The sequence below is a fragment of the Schistocerca cancellata genome, chromosome 2, assembly GCF_023864275.1.
Source record: "Schistocerca cancellata isolate TAMUIC-IGC-003103 chromosome 2, iqSchCanc2.1, whole genome shotgun sequence".
NCBI classification, from domain to species: domain Eukaryota; kingdom Metazoa; phylum Arthropoda; class Insecta; order Orthoptera; family Acrididae; genus Schistocerca; species Schistocerca cancellata.
The window spans coordinates 1150047297-1150060779 of record NC_064627.1 but is presented as its reverse complement, the minus strand read 5'-3'; the positions used below and the strand labels follow the sequence as shown (position 1 = coordinate 1150060779).

Here is a 13483-nt window from a genome sequence, read left to right as displayed (position 1 = left end):
ATGTCGGCACTAGTACAGTGTATATGCACCTTTCGCAGCAATGCAGGCTGCTATTCTCCCATGGAGACGATCGTAGAGATGCTGGATGTAGTCCTGTGGAACGGCTTGCCATGCCATTTCCACCTGGCGCCTCAGTTGGACCAGCGTTCGTGCTGGACGTGCAGACCGCGTGAGACGACGCTTCATCCAGTCCCAAACATGCTCAATGGGGGACAGATCCGGAGATCTTGCTGGCCAGGGTAGTTGACTTACACCTTCTAGAGCACGTTGGGTGGCACGGGATACATGCGGACGTGCATTGTCCTGTTGGAACAGCAAGTTCCCTTGCCGGTCTGGGAATGGTAGAACGATGGGTTCGATGACGGTTTGGATGTACCGTGCACTATTCAGTGTCCCCTCGACGATCACCAGTGGTGTACGGCCAGTGTAGGAGATCGCTCCCCACACCATGATGCCGGGTGTTGGCCCTGTGTGCCTCGCTCGTATGCAGTCCTGATTGTGGCGCTCACCTGCACGGCGCCAAACACGCATACGACCATCATTGGCACCAAGGCAGAAGCGACTCTCATCGCTGAAGACGACACGTCTCCATTCGTCCCTCCATTCACGCCTGTCGCGACACCACTGGAGGCGGGCTGCACGATGTTGGGGCGTGAGCGGAAGACGGCCTAACGGTGTGCGGGACCGTAGCCCAGCTTCATGGAGACGGTTGCGAATGGTCCTCGCCGATACCCCAGGAGCAACAGTGTCCCTAATTTGCTGGGAAGTGGCGGTGCGGTCCCCTACGGCACTGCGTAGGATCCTACGGTCTTGGCGTGCATCCGTGCGTCGCTGCGGTCCGGTCCCAGGTCGACGGGCACGTGCACCTTCCGCCGACCACTGGCGACAACATCGATGTACTGTGGAGACCTCACGCCCCACGTGTTGAGCAATTCGGCGGTACGTCCACCCGGCCTCCCGCATGCCCACTTTACGCCCTCGCTCAAAGTCCGTCAATTGCACATACGGTTCACGTCCACGCTGTCGCGGCATGCTACCAGTGTTAAAGACTGCGATGGAGCTCCGTATGCCACGGCAAACTGGCTGACACTGACGGCGGCGGTGCACAAATGCTGCGCAGCTAGCGCCATTCGACGGCCAACACCGCGGTTCCTGGTGTGTCCGCTGTGCCGTGCGTGTGATCATTGCTTGTACAGCCCTCTCGCAGTGTCCGGAGCAAGTATGGTGGGTCTGACACACCGGTGTCAATGTGTTCTTTTTTCCATTTCCAGGAGTGTAGGTCCCACTATATTCAACTTGTTTCTGTAGACTTTTTCTTGGTAGACGCAGGCCCTTCAAAACTCTAACGACAAGGGGTGTGAAGGCTGGATGTTTACGGAGAAGAAGTCTACGGAAACAGTTGGACATAGTGGTACCACCTCGCTCGGAAATAGGGTGGGGGCGTAGGGGTGGGGGGCGCAGGGGGCGAGCCTCTGCCCACGGTACACAGCGGCCTGCTGCTGGCTGCGTGCTGCCGCAGCCAGCACTGGGTTCTTCTCCCCCCACCCAGCACCCAACACTCCCAAATGATCGTTAACCTCCCTGAATATGTACTCCACAAAGGGGAACAGCTTTTGGGGTTTCCAAGAAAACTCATTCGAAAACAGTATAATAGCCCAGCATATTATTACTGCAAGATTTTTAGATGTGAATGATCGCAGCCGGCCGGTGGTGGCCGAGCGGTTCTAAGCGCTACAGTCTGGAACCGCGCGACCGCTACGGTCGCAGGTTCGAATCCTGCCGCGGGCATGGATGTGTGTAATGTCCTTAGGTTAGTTAGGTTTAAGTAGTTCTAAGTTCCAGGGGACTGATGACCTCAGAAGTTAAGTCCCATAGTGCTAGAGCCATTTGAACCATTTTGAAGGATCGCATTTTATGGTTCCATGGAATGAAATGTCACACTGGATCAGTGGTTCCAACCTGGGGGTAATTACCTCCTGAGGGGCAAAATGAAATTTTCTGACGGGTAAAAACTAAACGATTCGATTCCGTTTCAGTCACGAAACTAAATTACTTTCAAAAGATCATTATCATTACCAAAATATTGATTATATAAGTTATCAACAATAACTTTTTCTCAGTTTGCAGCATTAATGCGGAGGAGGTCACAGGTTTCTCACTTAGTCCACCCACTTCACACATATGAAGCGCTCTCTCTCGTACATCGCTGATGATAAAAGTGAAACATATATGTAACAAATGCTAAATATCTCAAGAAAATGTCCTCTCCAAGTTGTGGATAGTATCTGCAGTAATCCAGAAATAGCTTCATTCCTTCCTTCGAAACAGATAAATGGATTAATTGACAGCATGACACAGCAGTAACTAGATAAGGACTCCTATAGTCCTGTTCACAGTTTTATTATTATTATTAGAGTGGTAGAAAAAAAAGCATAAACAACCTGAAGTCGTCCAATTTCTGCCAGTTCAGAAGTAAGGGGTGCAGCAATGAAGTGATTTAAGAACAGTATGTATAGCGCTCACATCTGAACTTGTTTGGTTTTAAAAGTGGTTGCAGTAGATTAGATGAGATTAGTTTTTCGTTCCTTAGATCCGTGCTGAGAAGATACTCGTGGATGTGGAACATGCAGTCTGCAGGTCAAGGAAGCGCCGCAATTGAGACGAGTAACGCAGGCTGACCATTTTTTGTAACAAGTGTGTACCCTCACTGTGGATAGTTAACTTTGTTTTCTGAGGAGAAGTTGTGGATCGCCCTTGCGATGTACCACGAACTCCTTCGTCAATCACTCTAATACACACGCACAGACATAGAAACTGAATGTCATTCATCTTCCATCATTTTAAAAATAAAAGTGTTGCAAGATAAGTTTTTCATTCTACAGTTTAGTTAGGTGCTAAAGTTGGTGATAATGTGCGGCATGTTGGTGGGGAGGGGGCTAGCAGATGTCGAGGAGGGGGGGGGGGGGAGAGCGGGGATACTAGTTAATGTCTAATTGCACCCAGGGGTAATGGCCTAAGAAACGTTGCGAACCACTGCACTAAATGATATGCACTTATATAGACTTGTGTAATCGCCTGATGAGATCCGATTCGCATTGACCAGTGTGTTTTGTGAAAATAGTAAAATTCAGTGAAGCTGTTTATCTAGACTTTTATTCGGCCCATTATTTTTGGTAGAGGGTAGAATGAACACTGTAATTCACGAAAAAAAAAACCACTATCACGCTCCCCACTTTATGGCAAGAATTTGGAACACATGGATTTTAAAATGTGTTGTCTACGCAGTAACGGGAGTCTTACGTTCTTCAGTTTGAGAGTTGTCACTTATTGCTAGGGAATAAGTAAATACGCTCGTGTCTCACATGGTTAAGAAAATCTTCCGGTCTTAGCACCCCTTTCACTGGTAATAAACAGTCAAGATACAGCACACGTAGAGTCACTTATTCTTTCCATTACGATCATTCTATCGCAATATTTGCACCTGTCTATCATCAGGAGATCTAATAAGATGCTCTGTCATCAGATCTGACAATATGCTCATTTTGGCGACGATCTGTTTGTTTTAAAATTATCGATGTTGCAATAACTAGTCTGTTGTACATGTTTATCGGAAGGCCTTTGGCGTCTGATCGAAAACGGAATTCCCACATTCCATTAATATTAGATAAGCAGACATTAGTCCACGTAAGTGAACGCAAGGCCAACGACAGCAAGGTCGAAGGCAGCTATGTCACAGCTTAGCTGATTTGCTGAAATATTAGGCGAGACAGACACCTAGTTAACTGTATAAGAGAATCGTAAAAGCAAAACACAAAACAGTGGGATTACCACTGGCTACTAACAGTGGCTATTTATGGCCACTTAAAGAGCCTCAATAAATTGCGACCCACAAATTTTAGAAAACAGGAATAATGGGGAAAAAGATAGAAAATCCTTTGAAGAATCCTGGAACTGCAAACAGATACAAATGACTGCTTCATATTTAGAAGGAACAATTAACCTAACAGAAATATCCCTGAATAGTCACCTCCCACCCATCCTTGTTCCGTCGGCGTTCGTAATCTTAGTTTTATTCCTGCTATCAGTCCACGTATAAACTTTTACCAGTTGCCTGTAGCTGGATATAGCATGCACTGCTTGTATGTAATTTTTCCCTTAATTCCAATTTCTTTCCACATTCTCTTGACAAGTAAATGCTTTGTTTTTTACGCCTGTGAAAAAAAAGGGGGAACAAAGATCAGCCTAACAAATTTTTCAGTATTTCAGAAACAAAAAGAATAACAATAAATGGATCACTGTCCCTCAAAGGATAAGAAAGCATAAATATATCACACTAAGACATTCGAAATTGAAAAAAAATTCAAAACAAAAATCTAACACTTTCAAGGTTTTCAAGAAGAGGTAAAAATGAATGAAGATGAATCTCCACTGAAATGTGCAAAAGACAGTAGGTCGATATAACGAAAAATAAATGTGAATAAAGGAAAAATAAAATGAGCCAAAAGAATAAAGCATGACTAAGAGGACTATGTGTCTCTAAGTTGGCTGGGTTCTAATCAAGAACTGCTATTATGCAACTAACCCAACAAGGTCAAGTATCACCAAATAGTTCAAAAACGTTACATTAGTAACTATCCCCGAAACGAGATCCTTCACGTATTGGGAATGTTACAACAGATATAAATCAAATACAGTAATGTTATGTCGAGAATCCCAGGCTGGTACACAGTTTTAACTAGTTACATGTAATCAGTGTTGTGTTGCTCCTGTCTAAAAGTGTAATACATTCGCCGGGCGGATTCGTGCCGGGGACCGCACGTCTAACCGGGCGGGCTAAGAAAGCTTTAAAGAGCAATGAAAGCATCGAAAGAAAATTGTTGTTGTGCTCGCCTTCCAAAAACTGGTTTTTTTTTTCATGCTGCTAATTTAACCCTTCTGATGTAAATCTATGCTCTCCGAGTGGATGTAATGATTGGATGCACATTAATCACGTAATTTTAAAACATGAAAATAGCCCAGCACATAGGCACTCTGTGGTGACTTATCTGGCACGAAGTAAAGCGGCTGGTAGAATAGATATAGACCTATTATGTCAACATCAAAAGGAAGTGAATTACTGGAGAAATGTACGCAAACGGATTGTAGCTGCTATAAAAATTTTGGCATCGAGAGGACTTCTATTTAACGGCGACAATGAAATCCTAGGATCTCCCAACAATGGAAATTATTTCGGATGTGTGGAATTATTGAGTGAATTCGATCCATTTCTTGCAGATCATTTACAAAAATTTTGGAATTCTGAAAGAGGTTACACTTCTTATGTATCAGCGAATATCTGTAATGAGTTTCTCGACGTAAATGGAGAACAGGTCCTAAAAAAGTTATAAATGAAGTTACATCAGCAAAATATTTTTCCATTAGCGTTGACAGTACGCCCAATTTCTCTTATGTTGAGCAGCTAGATTTTATAATTCGGTACGTAAAAGACTGTGGTCCTGTTGAAAGGTTCCTGAAATTTATACCTGTTAAAGACCATAAATCTGAGTATTTAGCGGAAATCATCTTGAATTTTTTTAGAAAATCATGATATTCCTAAAAAAAATAGCAGAGGAGAAAGCTACGAAATTGCTTCAAATATGTCGGGGAAGTATACTCGTCTACAAGCAAGTATCAAGGAGAAATGTGAATGTCCACTTCTGTACCATGTGCGGGACATTTAAACTTAGTAGCTGCTGCGTGTGTATCAGGGGCAGTAAAGTTTTTTGAAAAGATTCACAAAGTGTACAACTTTTGTCGAACTCTAACCACCGGTGGAATATATTGACAGAACATTTGGTTTCAAAACAAATTGTTAAAAATCTTTCAGAAACCAGATGGTCAGCCCGAGCTGATGCAGTAAGTGCCTTGCATGAAGATCATTAACAAATAGAGACTTTGATGTCCATCGCAGTAGATACAGAACAGGCAACAGAAACTAGAGGCGAAGCCCTTAGTCTGTCCAGAAAAATGGGAAAGGTAGAATTTATTATTCTAATGGATATTCGGAGCTCCATATCCAAAAGAATAGACAAAACAAGTAATTAACTTCAGGAAGAAACAATAACACTGCACATTGCAACTAATTTGTTCGCCTCACTTGTGATTTTATCATCAAACTCACGGATACATTTTATGAGTTCGAATCGTGCACCAAAGACACAAAACCCGGAATCTGATTACAAGGACCTACCTCAAAGAACAAAACGTAGAAGCTCACGCCAGAGATTTTTCGATGCCTCTGCACCGTCAGTCCAACTGGATAGAAAAGAGAAATTCAAAGTAGAAACCTTTCTTCCGATATCTGATAACCTGAGCGTTCATCTAAAACAGCGATTAAGTTCGTATGAGAACATTAGTCAAGGTTTTGGTTCATTTTATCGCTTGAAAACTAAGAATTCCGAAGGCCTGAGTCGAAGTTGCAAAGAATATGCTTAAATTTATTATGAAGACGTTAACGACCAAGAGATGGAAACTGAACGTCTGCATTTAACAGAATACTTGAAAGTAGATTTAAGTGTCAGGAAGTCGTTTCTGAAAGTATTTGTACGGAGTGTAGCCATGTATGGAAGTGAAATATGGACGATAAATAGTTTGGACAAGAAGAGAATAGAAGATTTCGAAAAGTGGTGCTACAGAAGAATGCTGAAGATTAGATGGGCAGATCACATAACTAATGATGATGTATTGAACGGAATTGGGGAGAAGAGGAGTATGTGGCACAACTTGACAAGAAGAAGGGACCGGTTAGTAGGACATGTTCTGAGGCATCAAGGGATCACAAATTTAGCATTGGAGGGCAGCGTGGAGGGTAAAAATCGTAGAGGGAGACCAAGAGATGAATACACTAAGCAAATTCAGAAGGATGTGGGCTGCAGTATGTACTGGGAGATGAAGAAGCTTGCACAGGATTGGGTAACATGGAGAGCTGCATCAAACCGGTCTCAGGACTGAAGACCACGACAACAACAACTTGAAAATTGTTCACAGTAAAAATGGGGGAACTAATAGTATATTGGAAATATATCACCTTTTGAAAGAAAACAAAATTGAAAACATTTCCAAATGTAGAAATCGCATTGAGAATCTTTTTAATCATGGCGGTAACCAACTGCAGTGCGGAACGCATCTTCTCCAAACTGAAAAAATAAAAAATGAACTAAGAAGTACAATGCTGATAGGTGTCATGCATAATTTTGGTATCTGAATTTTTGGTAACTGGATCCATTGTGAGCGAGCAGCGATGTTGTAAGCTGTTTCGCAGAAGTTACGTGAGTATCTTTGAGCTGTGCAAGGGCGCAATGGAGCAGACAACGTTTATCTTTGGTAGAGTCGAGGTTCAACTGTGTTATAGAGTTAGGCTGATAATATTAAGCAGTGTTAGTGAGGAAGCTATGGAAATATTATGATTCAAATTTATTGCCTCAGTTTATCATTTTGTTCAATCGACACGATTGTGAAACTGATTTGGAGGAAGAAACCTTATGGAACCTCAAGTAAATACAATAATGACGTTACTTTTTCTTTCACTGTTGCTGTGCCATCGGACTAACTTGGTTATTGTAGTGAAAGTTGTTAGATTTGAGAGATAGGAAAGTGTATTGCTTGGGATGTTAAGAAGTTCATTAAATTTAAAATCTGCCTTGAGTTCTTTTCTGAATATACAAAAAAAGAACATAGTGCTGTCATTTTTGCGCATATTTCATTTTATTACCAACCTTTCTCTTACGATTCTTTTTAATGAATTATCCAGCGAAGTGTGTTCGATTTGCAATTGACAGAGAACTCATTGCACCTCTCGAGTTTCTCTGTGTAGATTCAGTAATTTGCAGCATTAGCATAGCGGCGGGCGAGGCAGAGCAGTACTGCAACGCGTTATCCAGATTAGCGCAGAATAGAGGAAAGGAGAAAAGATTATGATTTCTTTTATTTATTCAATCAGGGCCAACTTGTGATACAACCTTGCAAAGCCAATTACTCTGGGTTTCATGTTCAATTTAATTATTCAGGCAGTTTATACTGTTCAAAATTCTCGCAGTCAGACTGCTAACTTTTACATTATGAAAGTCTTGCATTACGACAAGATACTATTTCAATGCAGCTTTGCTTTCACATTACGACAGTTGATTTATTATCAAAGCTCAGTTTACAGCCAGAAAGGGTATTCTGCAGCTTATATTTTTATTTATTTAAATAACTTTCAGTACTTCAAGAGAGATTAACCAGTTTATCGTTGATGTCCGTAGAATGTGATATGCTCAAAAATACAGTTTTTTGAAGAAGTGATTAACGATTTTGCCCATCTCAAAGCTAGGAGGGTACCTCTTCAATCGACACACATTTATAAGCACTAACCTGTGAATGCTAAAAGAGTTACTTCTGTGGATTATATTTTATTATCTATTCGTTTAATGTGGCTGTAAAGAAATAAAAATATATCTAGAACCTGGACTATCTGCTTTCATTGTCTATTCTAACAAAATAGGGCTCTGTCAAGGTCATAGGGATCCGATTATTCTGTGTACGCAGAGCCTCCGGTAGGTGAAAGACGGCCTTGCCGATGTCGGCAGATAAATACGATATTGCAGTGGCTTTGTTATTTCAAATTACGATGCAATGTTCCTGTGCTCGATTGCCTAATGGAACCGCCACGGTAGCTCAGCGTGTTCGGTCAGAGGGTTAGCTGCCCTCCGTAATAAAAAAGAACTGACCAGTGATGAACTTGAATAAGCGTCATGGGGCGTCCGCACAGAACGAACAAAATGAGATAAAAAATGGCAAGACGACGGCTCGCGATAAGCGGGAAATGCCGGTTCGAGTCCCGGTCTGGCACAAATTTCCACTGTCTTAATTTCATTGCGTGGATGATGGTCGGCCGTATGCGCAATTCCGAATACATTTAATGAATTGCATAACGGCTGTAGTCGCCGCAGTGTCTGTTACTTTGGACATGCATACTTGTCGAAGTTTATGTTACCGTCTGCTGGTTAGCAAACAGCGTTTACTTGCAGGACTGGGTGTTCAAAACAATGCACGGATTGATGACAGCCTTAGTCACTGCCTAAGGATGTAGAAGATTTCTCAAAATTCCGCAGGTATTTTACACACACCGAATTAATCATAAGAACAATTCCGGAAAAGTTCATCCTGCAGCGCTGAGAAGAATGAAAGGCAGTTTGACATCTCATTGACAGATCTTAAGATAAGAGATGGCCATGGGTCTGGCAGCTTTGGTCATTTCGCTCTGAAGTATGTAGTTAGTATTGGCTCAAGTGGCTTTGATTATGGATTCATAAGTAATTTTTAACAATGACATGCCAACAAAATACAAAGAGTAAACATATCATTTATACATACGGGTAATATTATTGCTTACAGATTTAGTTTGACAAGGATAAATACATTGTGTCCAATGCTCTTGTTTAAACGAATTCGCAAAGAAGTTGGCCGATACAACTAAATTAATTTTACAGTTTATCAAGACCATTGCACTCACTTGCTCACTCTCGGTGTTCTTCAGAACCACTACGATTTTGTTGCCTTTCTATTACATTCTTCATGCTTTAAAACTTGACTGAGCAAAAGGTCAGGATCTCTCCATAAAAAACTACACTGATCTTGCGAAGATGTTGGACTTAATATTTTTCGTTAAGTTGCATTCTACGGTAGAAATATATTGCAGGAAGGTATTTTATTACTAACCCCTACCCTGTTGTGGCGTAGCAAGAGCCACGCCACTCGGAGGTAGCCGAAAGGCACGCGATGTAATGCAGACGGGCGTGAAGTCTGAAACAGGATAACTATTGAATGGTAGCAAGAAAAGTACGTAGTTGCTTTATACTTAACTTTTATTCTCTGATGAATACAGCGTTCTTCTTGAGACATTTATACTATAACTCTCAAAGTAGGTAAGGCTAATGGCGCCTTGCTAGGTCGTAGTCATGTGCTTAGCTGAAGGCTATTCTAACTGTCTCTCGGCAAATGAGAGGAAGGCTTCGTACGTCTAGTCGCTAGCAATGTCGTCCGTACAACTGGGGCGAGTGCTAGTCCGTCTTTCTAGACCTGCCATGTGGTGGCGCTAGGTCTGCAAGTACTGATGGCGGCGACACGCGGGTCCGACATGTACTAATGGACCGCGGCCGATTTAAGCTACCACCTAGCAAGTGTGGTGTCTGGCGGTGACACCACATACCCTACGTTACGTAGACAGTTCTGGATTATTTCGAACAGTGTTTCCCAACTTGGGGGGCGTTCCACTCTTGATTAGCGCTTGGAATAAATGAACACACAAATGTCTCCGCGGAAGCTCTAATTTCTCTTATTTTATAAGATGGTTATTTCTCCCTTGTGTAGGTGGGAGTAAAAAAAAAAATATTTTCCCGTGCTGAGGAAAAAGTTGGTGCTGTCTTTGGTTCGCCTATCCTACAATAATTTCTGTGTTATGGTTACAATTTAAACTGTTCATGTTTGTAATCCGTAGGTATAAAGTTGAAACGACAGCCGTTAACTTTGTATTATTGATCGTGTAACGGATTCGTTTTAATACTGATGTGGAGGACTTCGCCCTATTTACTGTTCAGGGTCAGTTGCCACTTTTGGCACCATACAGATACATTGTCTAGATCATTTTGCAGTTGATTTCGATACTCTGATTCATAAGTAGACCGTGAATGACAGCATCATCTGCGAACAATCTAAGGGCTGCTCAGATTCTGTCCTAAATGGTTTATACAGATTACGAAAAGCAGAGGGCCTATAGCACTTCCTTGCGGAATACCAGATATCACTTTACTTGACTTAACGTCAGTTACTACGAACTGCGACAATTCTGACGGGAAATCACGAATCCCGTCGCACAACTGAGACGATAGTGCATAGGCACGCAATTTATTCAGAAGTCGCTTGTGAGGAACAGTGTCAAAGCCTTCTGGAATTCTGTAAATATGGTATCAACTTGAGATCTTCTGCCGATAATCCGATTTACTTCATGCGAATAAAAAATCTAGATGCGTTTCAAAAGGACGAATGAGTTATTTCATAATGTTCGAACATAGTACATGTTCCAAAACCCTACTGGAAATTTATGACAGTCATATGGGTCTACAATTCAGCACACTATTTCTGTTTCCTTTCTTTCGTATTGGTGTGATCTTTGCAACTTTCCAGTCATTACGTACGGATTTTTCGTCGAGCGAGCGGTTGTCTATGAGTGTTAAATGTCGAAGTATTACATCAGCATACTGCGAGAAGAACCTAACTGGTATATAAACAGGGCCGGAAGACTTGCCTCTGTTAAAGGGACTTAAGTTACTTTCCTACCCAGGTGGTATCTACTTATAGTTATTCGTGTTGACAGCTGTTCTTGGTTCGAATTCTGGATTATTTACTGCATCTTCTTTGGAGAAGGACTTTCGTAAAACCGTCTTTAGCAATTCCGCTTTAGTGGCATTGTCATCAGCGACATTTCCATTGCACGGTGAAGGCACTGACTGTGTGTTGCTACTGGTGTACTTTAAATGTGACTAGAATCTCTTTTTTTCTGTCAGATTTTGGGACAGAGTTTCATTGTGGAAACTGTTAAAAGCATCTCGAACTGAAATCCGCTCTAAGTTTCGAGCTTATGTAAAACATCTTGAAGATTCTGCGTTACTTTTTTCTTTATCTAGCATGCGTTTTTGGTTGCTTCTGACCTGTTTTGTGTACACTGGGGATCTGTTGCCTCACTTGTTAATGTACTTGGTATGAATCTCTGAATTGCCGTCAACAAGGTAAAGGCCCCTAATATGGTCCTCGCTCCTAATTTCGTCCTCCTAGGAATTTTCCAGGTTTCCACAGCTGGTACGAAATGTTTAGCAGCGCAAACATGAGTTATCATTGTCCACTGTATTGTTTCGAGAGTCTGTTGTGTGGAGCACGTGTAGCATGCGTCTACGAAGTAGCAGTCAAATTACCAGCCTACGATTTCTAGAGCCGGCCGCTGTACCCGAGCGGTTCTAGGCGCTTCAGTCCGGAACCACGCTGCTGCTACGGTCACAGTTTCGAATCCTGCCTCGGGCATGGATGTGTGTGATGTCCTTAGGTTAGTTAGGTTTAAGTAGTTCTAAGTCTAGGGGACTGATGACCTCAGATATTAAGTCCCATAGTGCTTAGAGCCATTTGAACGACTTTTAGTGCGAGGACTTATTTCTGTTCAGATATTGGGCTGTATTTCAGTCGTGTGTCATAGTTTCTGGTGTGTAACCGTTAAAGTCGAGGGTGTGGCTTATGTTGCTGTAGCGGCCAATAAAATAAATCTGGGAATGTTCGTAGTTTTATCTCCTGTGCAGTCTCTATTTTCGTTCCAGAGACGAAATTTGGAGCTGTTATTAAACACTGATTTTATTTGCTGTTTATGAAGGTTACTTTATTTTTTTTTTTATATGGGAAAACGCAAGGGGAGAGAAATGGATTCGTTACGCGAAATGCTTAGTTTGTTATCGCGAAATATGCTGCTTATCTACACAGACATACAAATTCATATGGTACACAGATTTGGAAGGGTGAAAAAACTTGAAAAAATTGTTTATTCATGACATTCAAGTGATTCATACTAGTGCAACTGCCTGGCAATGTTAGGACGAAAAATACACTTAAATTAATTGTACTTTAGAGAATATTTATGGACGACGTGAATAAGAACACGTCTTCTGTGTTTCCGTTTTTGCAGCGTTAACGTTTACGTCACCTTCAGGACTTAAAGATGACGAAATTTGGGGCACCTATCTTACTGTTTCTTCGAATTTAAGCCACATCTCGTCTGCGCTTACGTGGTTATTTTCTAAGGAGAGGAGACATTCTCTTAGGAAGGTGTGAAGCAGAATTTTCGTGTGCTTTTTTTTAAAAATAAATACTTTGCCCTTGTTATTGGTGGTTCTGTATTAGGGGTGTTGATAAAATATCGATATAACATTAATTTAAAAAAAAACTGTATATGACGGTGATCTTTTTTCACCGATGAATCGATATCAGAATGGCAATGTCAGGTGCCAGTATTTTTATTTTATATTATATTTCTTTCGCAATTTTCGGGTAAATATTTGAAGTTGTTCTTCTGAAATTACAGTAGAACATAATTTTACTTTCACTGTGTGAAGCAGTCTTACTGCTTTTTGAGCTTTCATCGCGTCCAGTCTTTCTCTGTGATGTATGTAGCAAGTATAGGTGGCACAAAGAAGAAGTCCAGTTGGACTGGGAGGCGGGGCGGGGGGGGGGGGGGTTGTGAATGGAATAACAAGATTTCCGATGTGAAGAAATAGCATATAGCTGCTTTAAAAAACAATTTCTAAAGCAACTACTGTTCTGTTTGTTCACACAGGCGTTCTTCAGAAACAGTTGCTGAAAACGACGAACAACAAAAGTCTAGACGACAAGACTGGGTTTTGCGGTGGGCGGAGACGTGTGAGGGGAA

The 13483-nt window shown here is 41.8% G+C and overlaps 1 protein-coding gene across 1 annotated transcript in view; it reads left to right on the top strand.

The window, feature by feature from the left end:
- Positions 1-13483, top strand: part of LOC126163187 (ATP-binding cassette sub-family C member 4-like) — a 310113-nt gene that overhangs the window by 80813 nt on the left and 215817 nt on the right. The window lies entirely within an intron of this gene.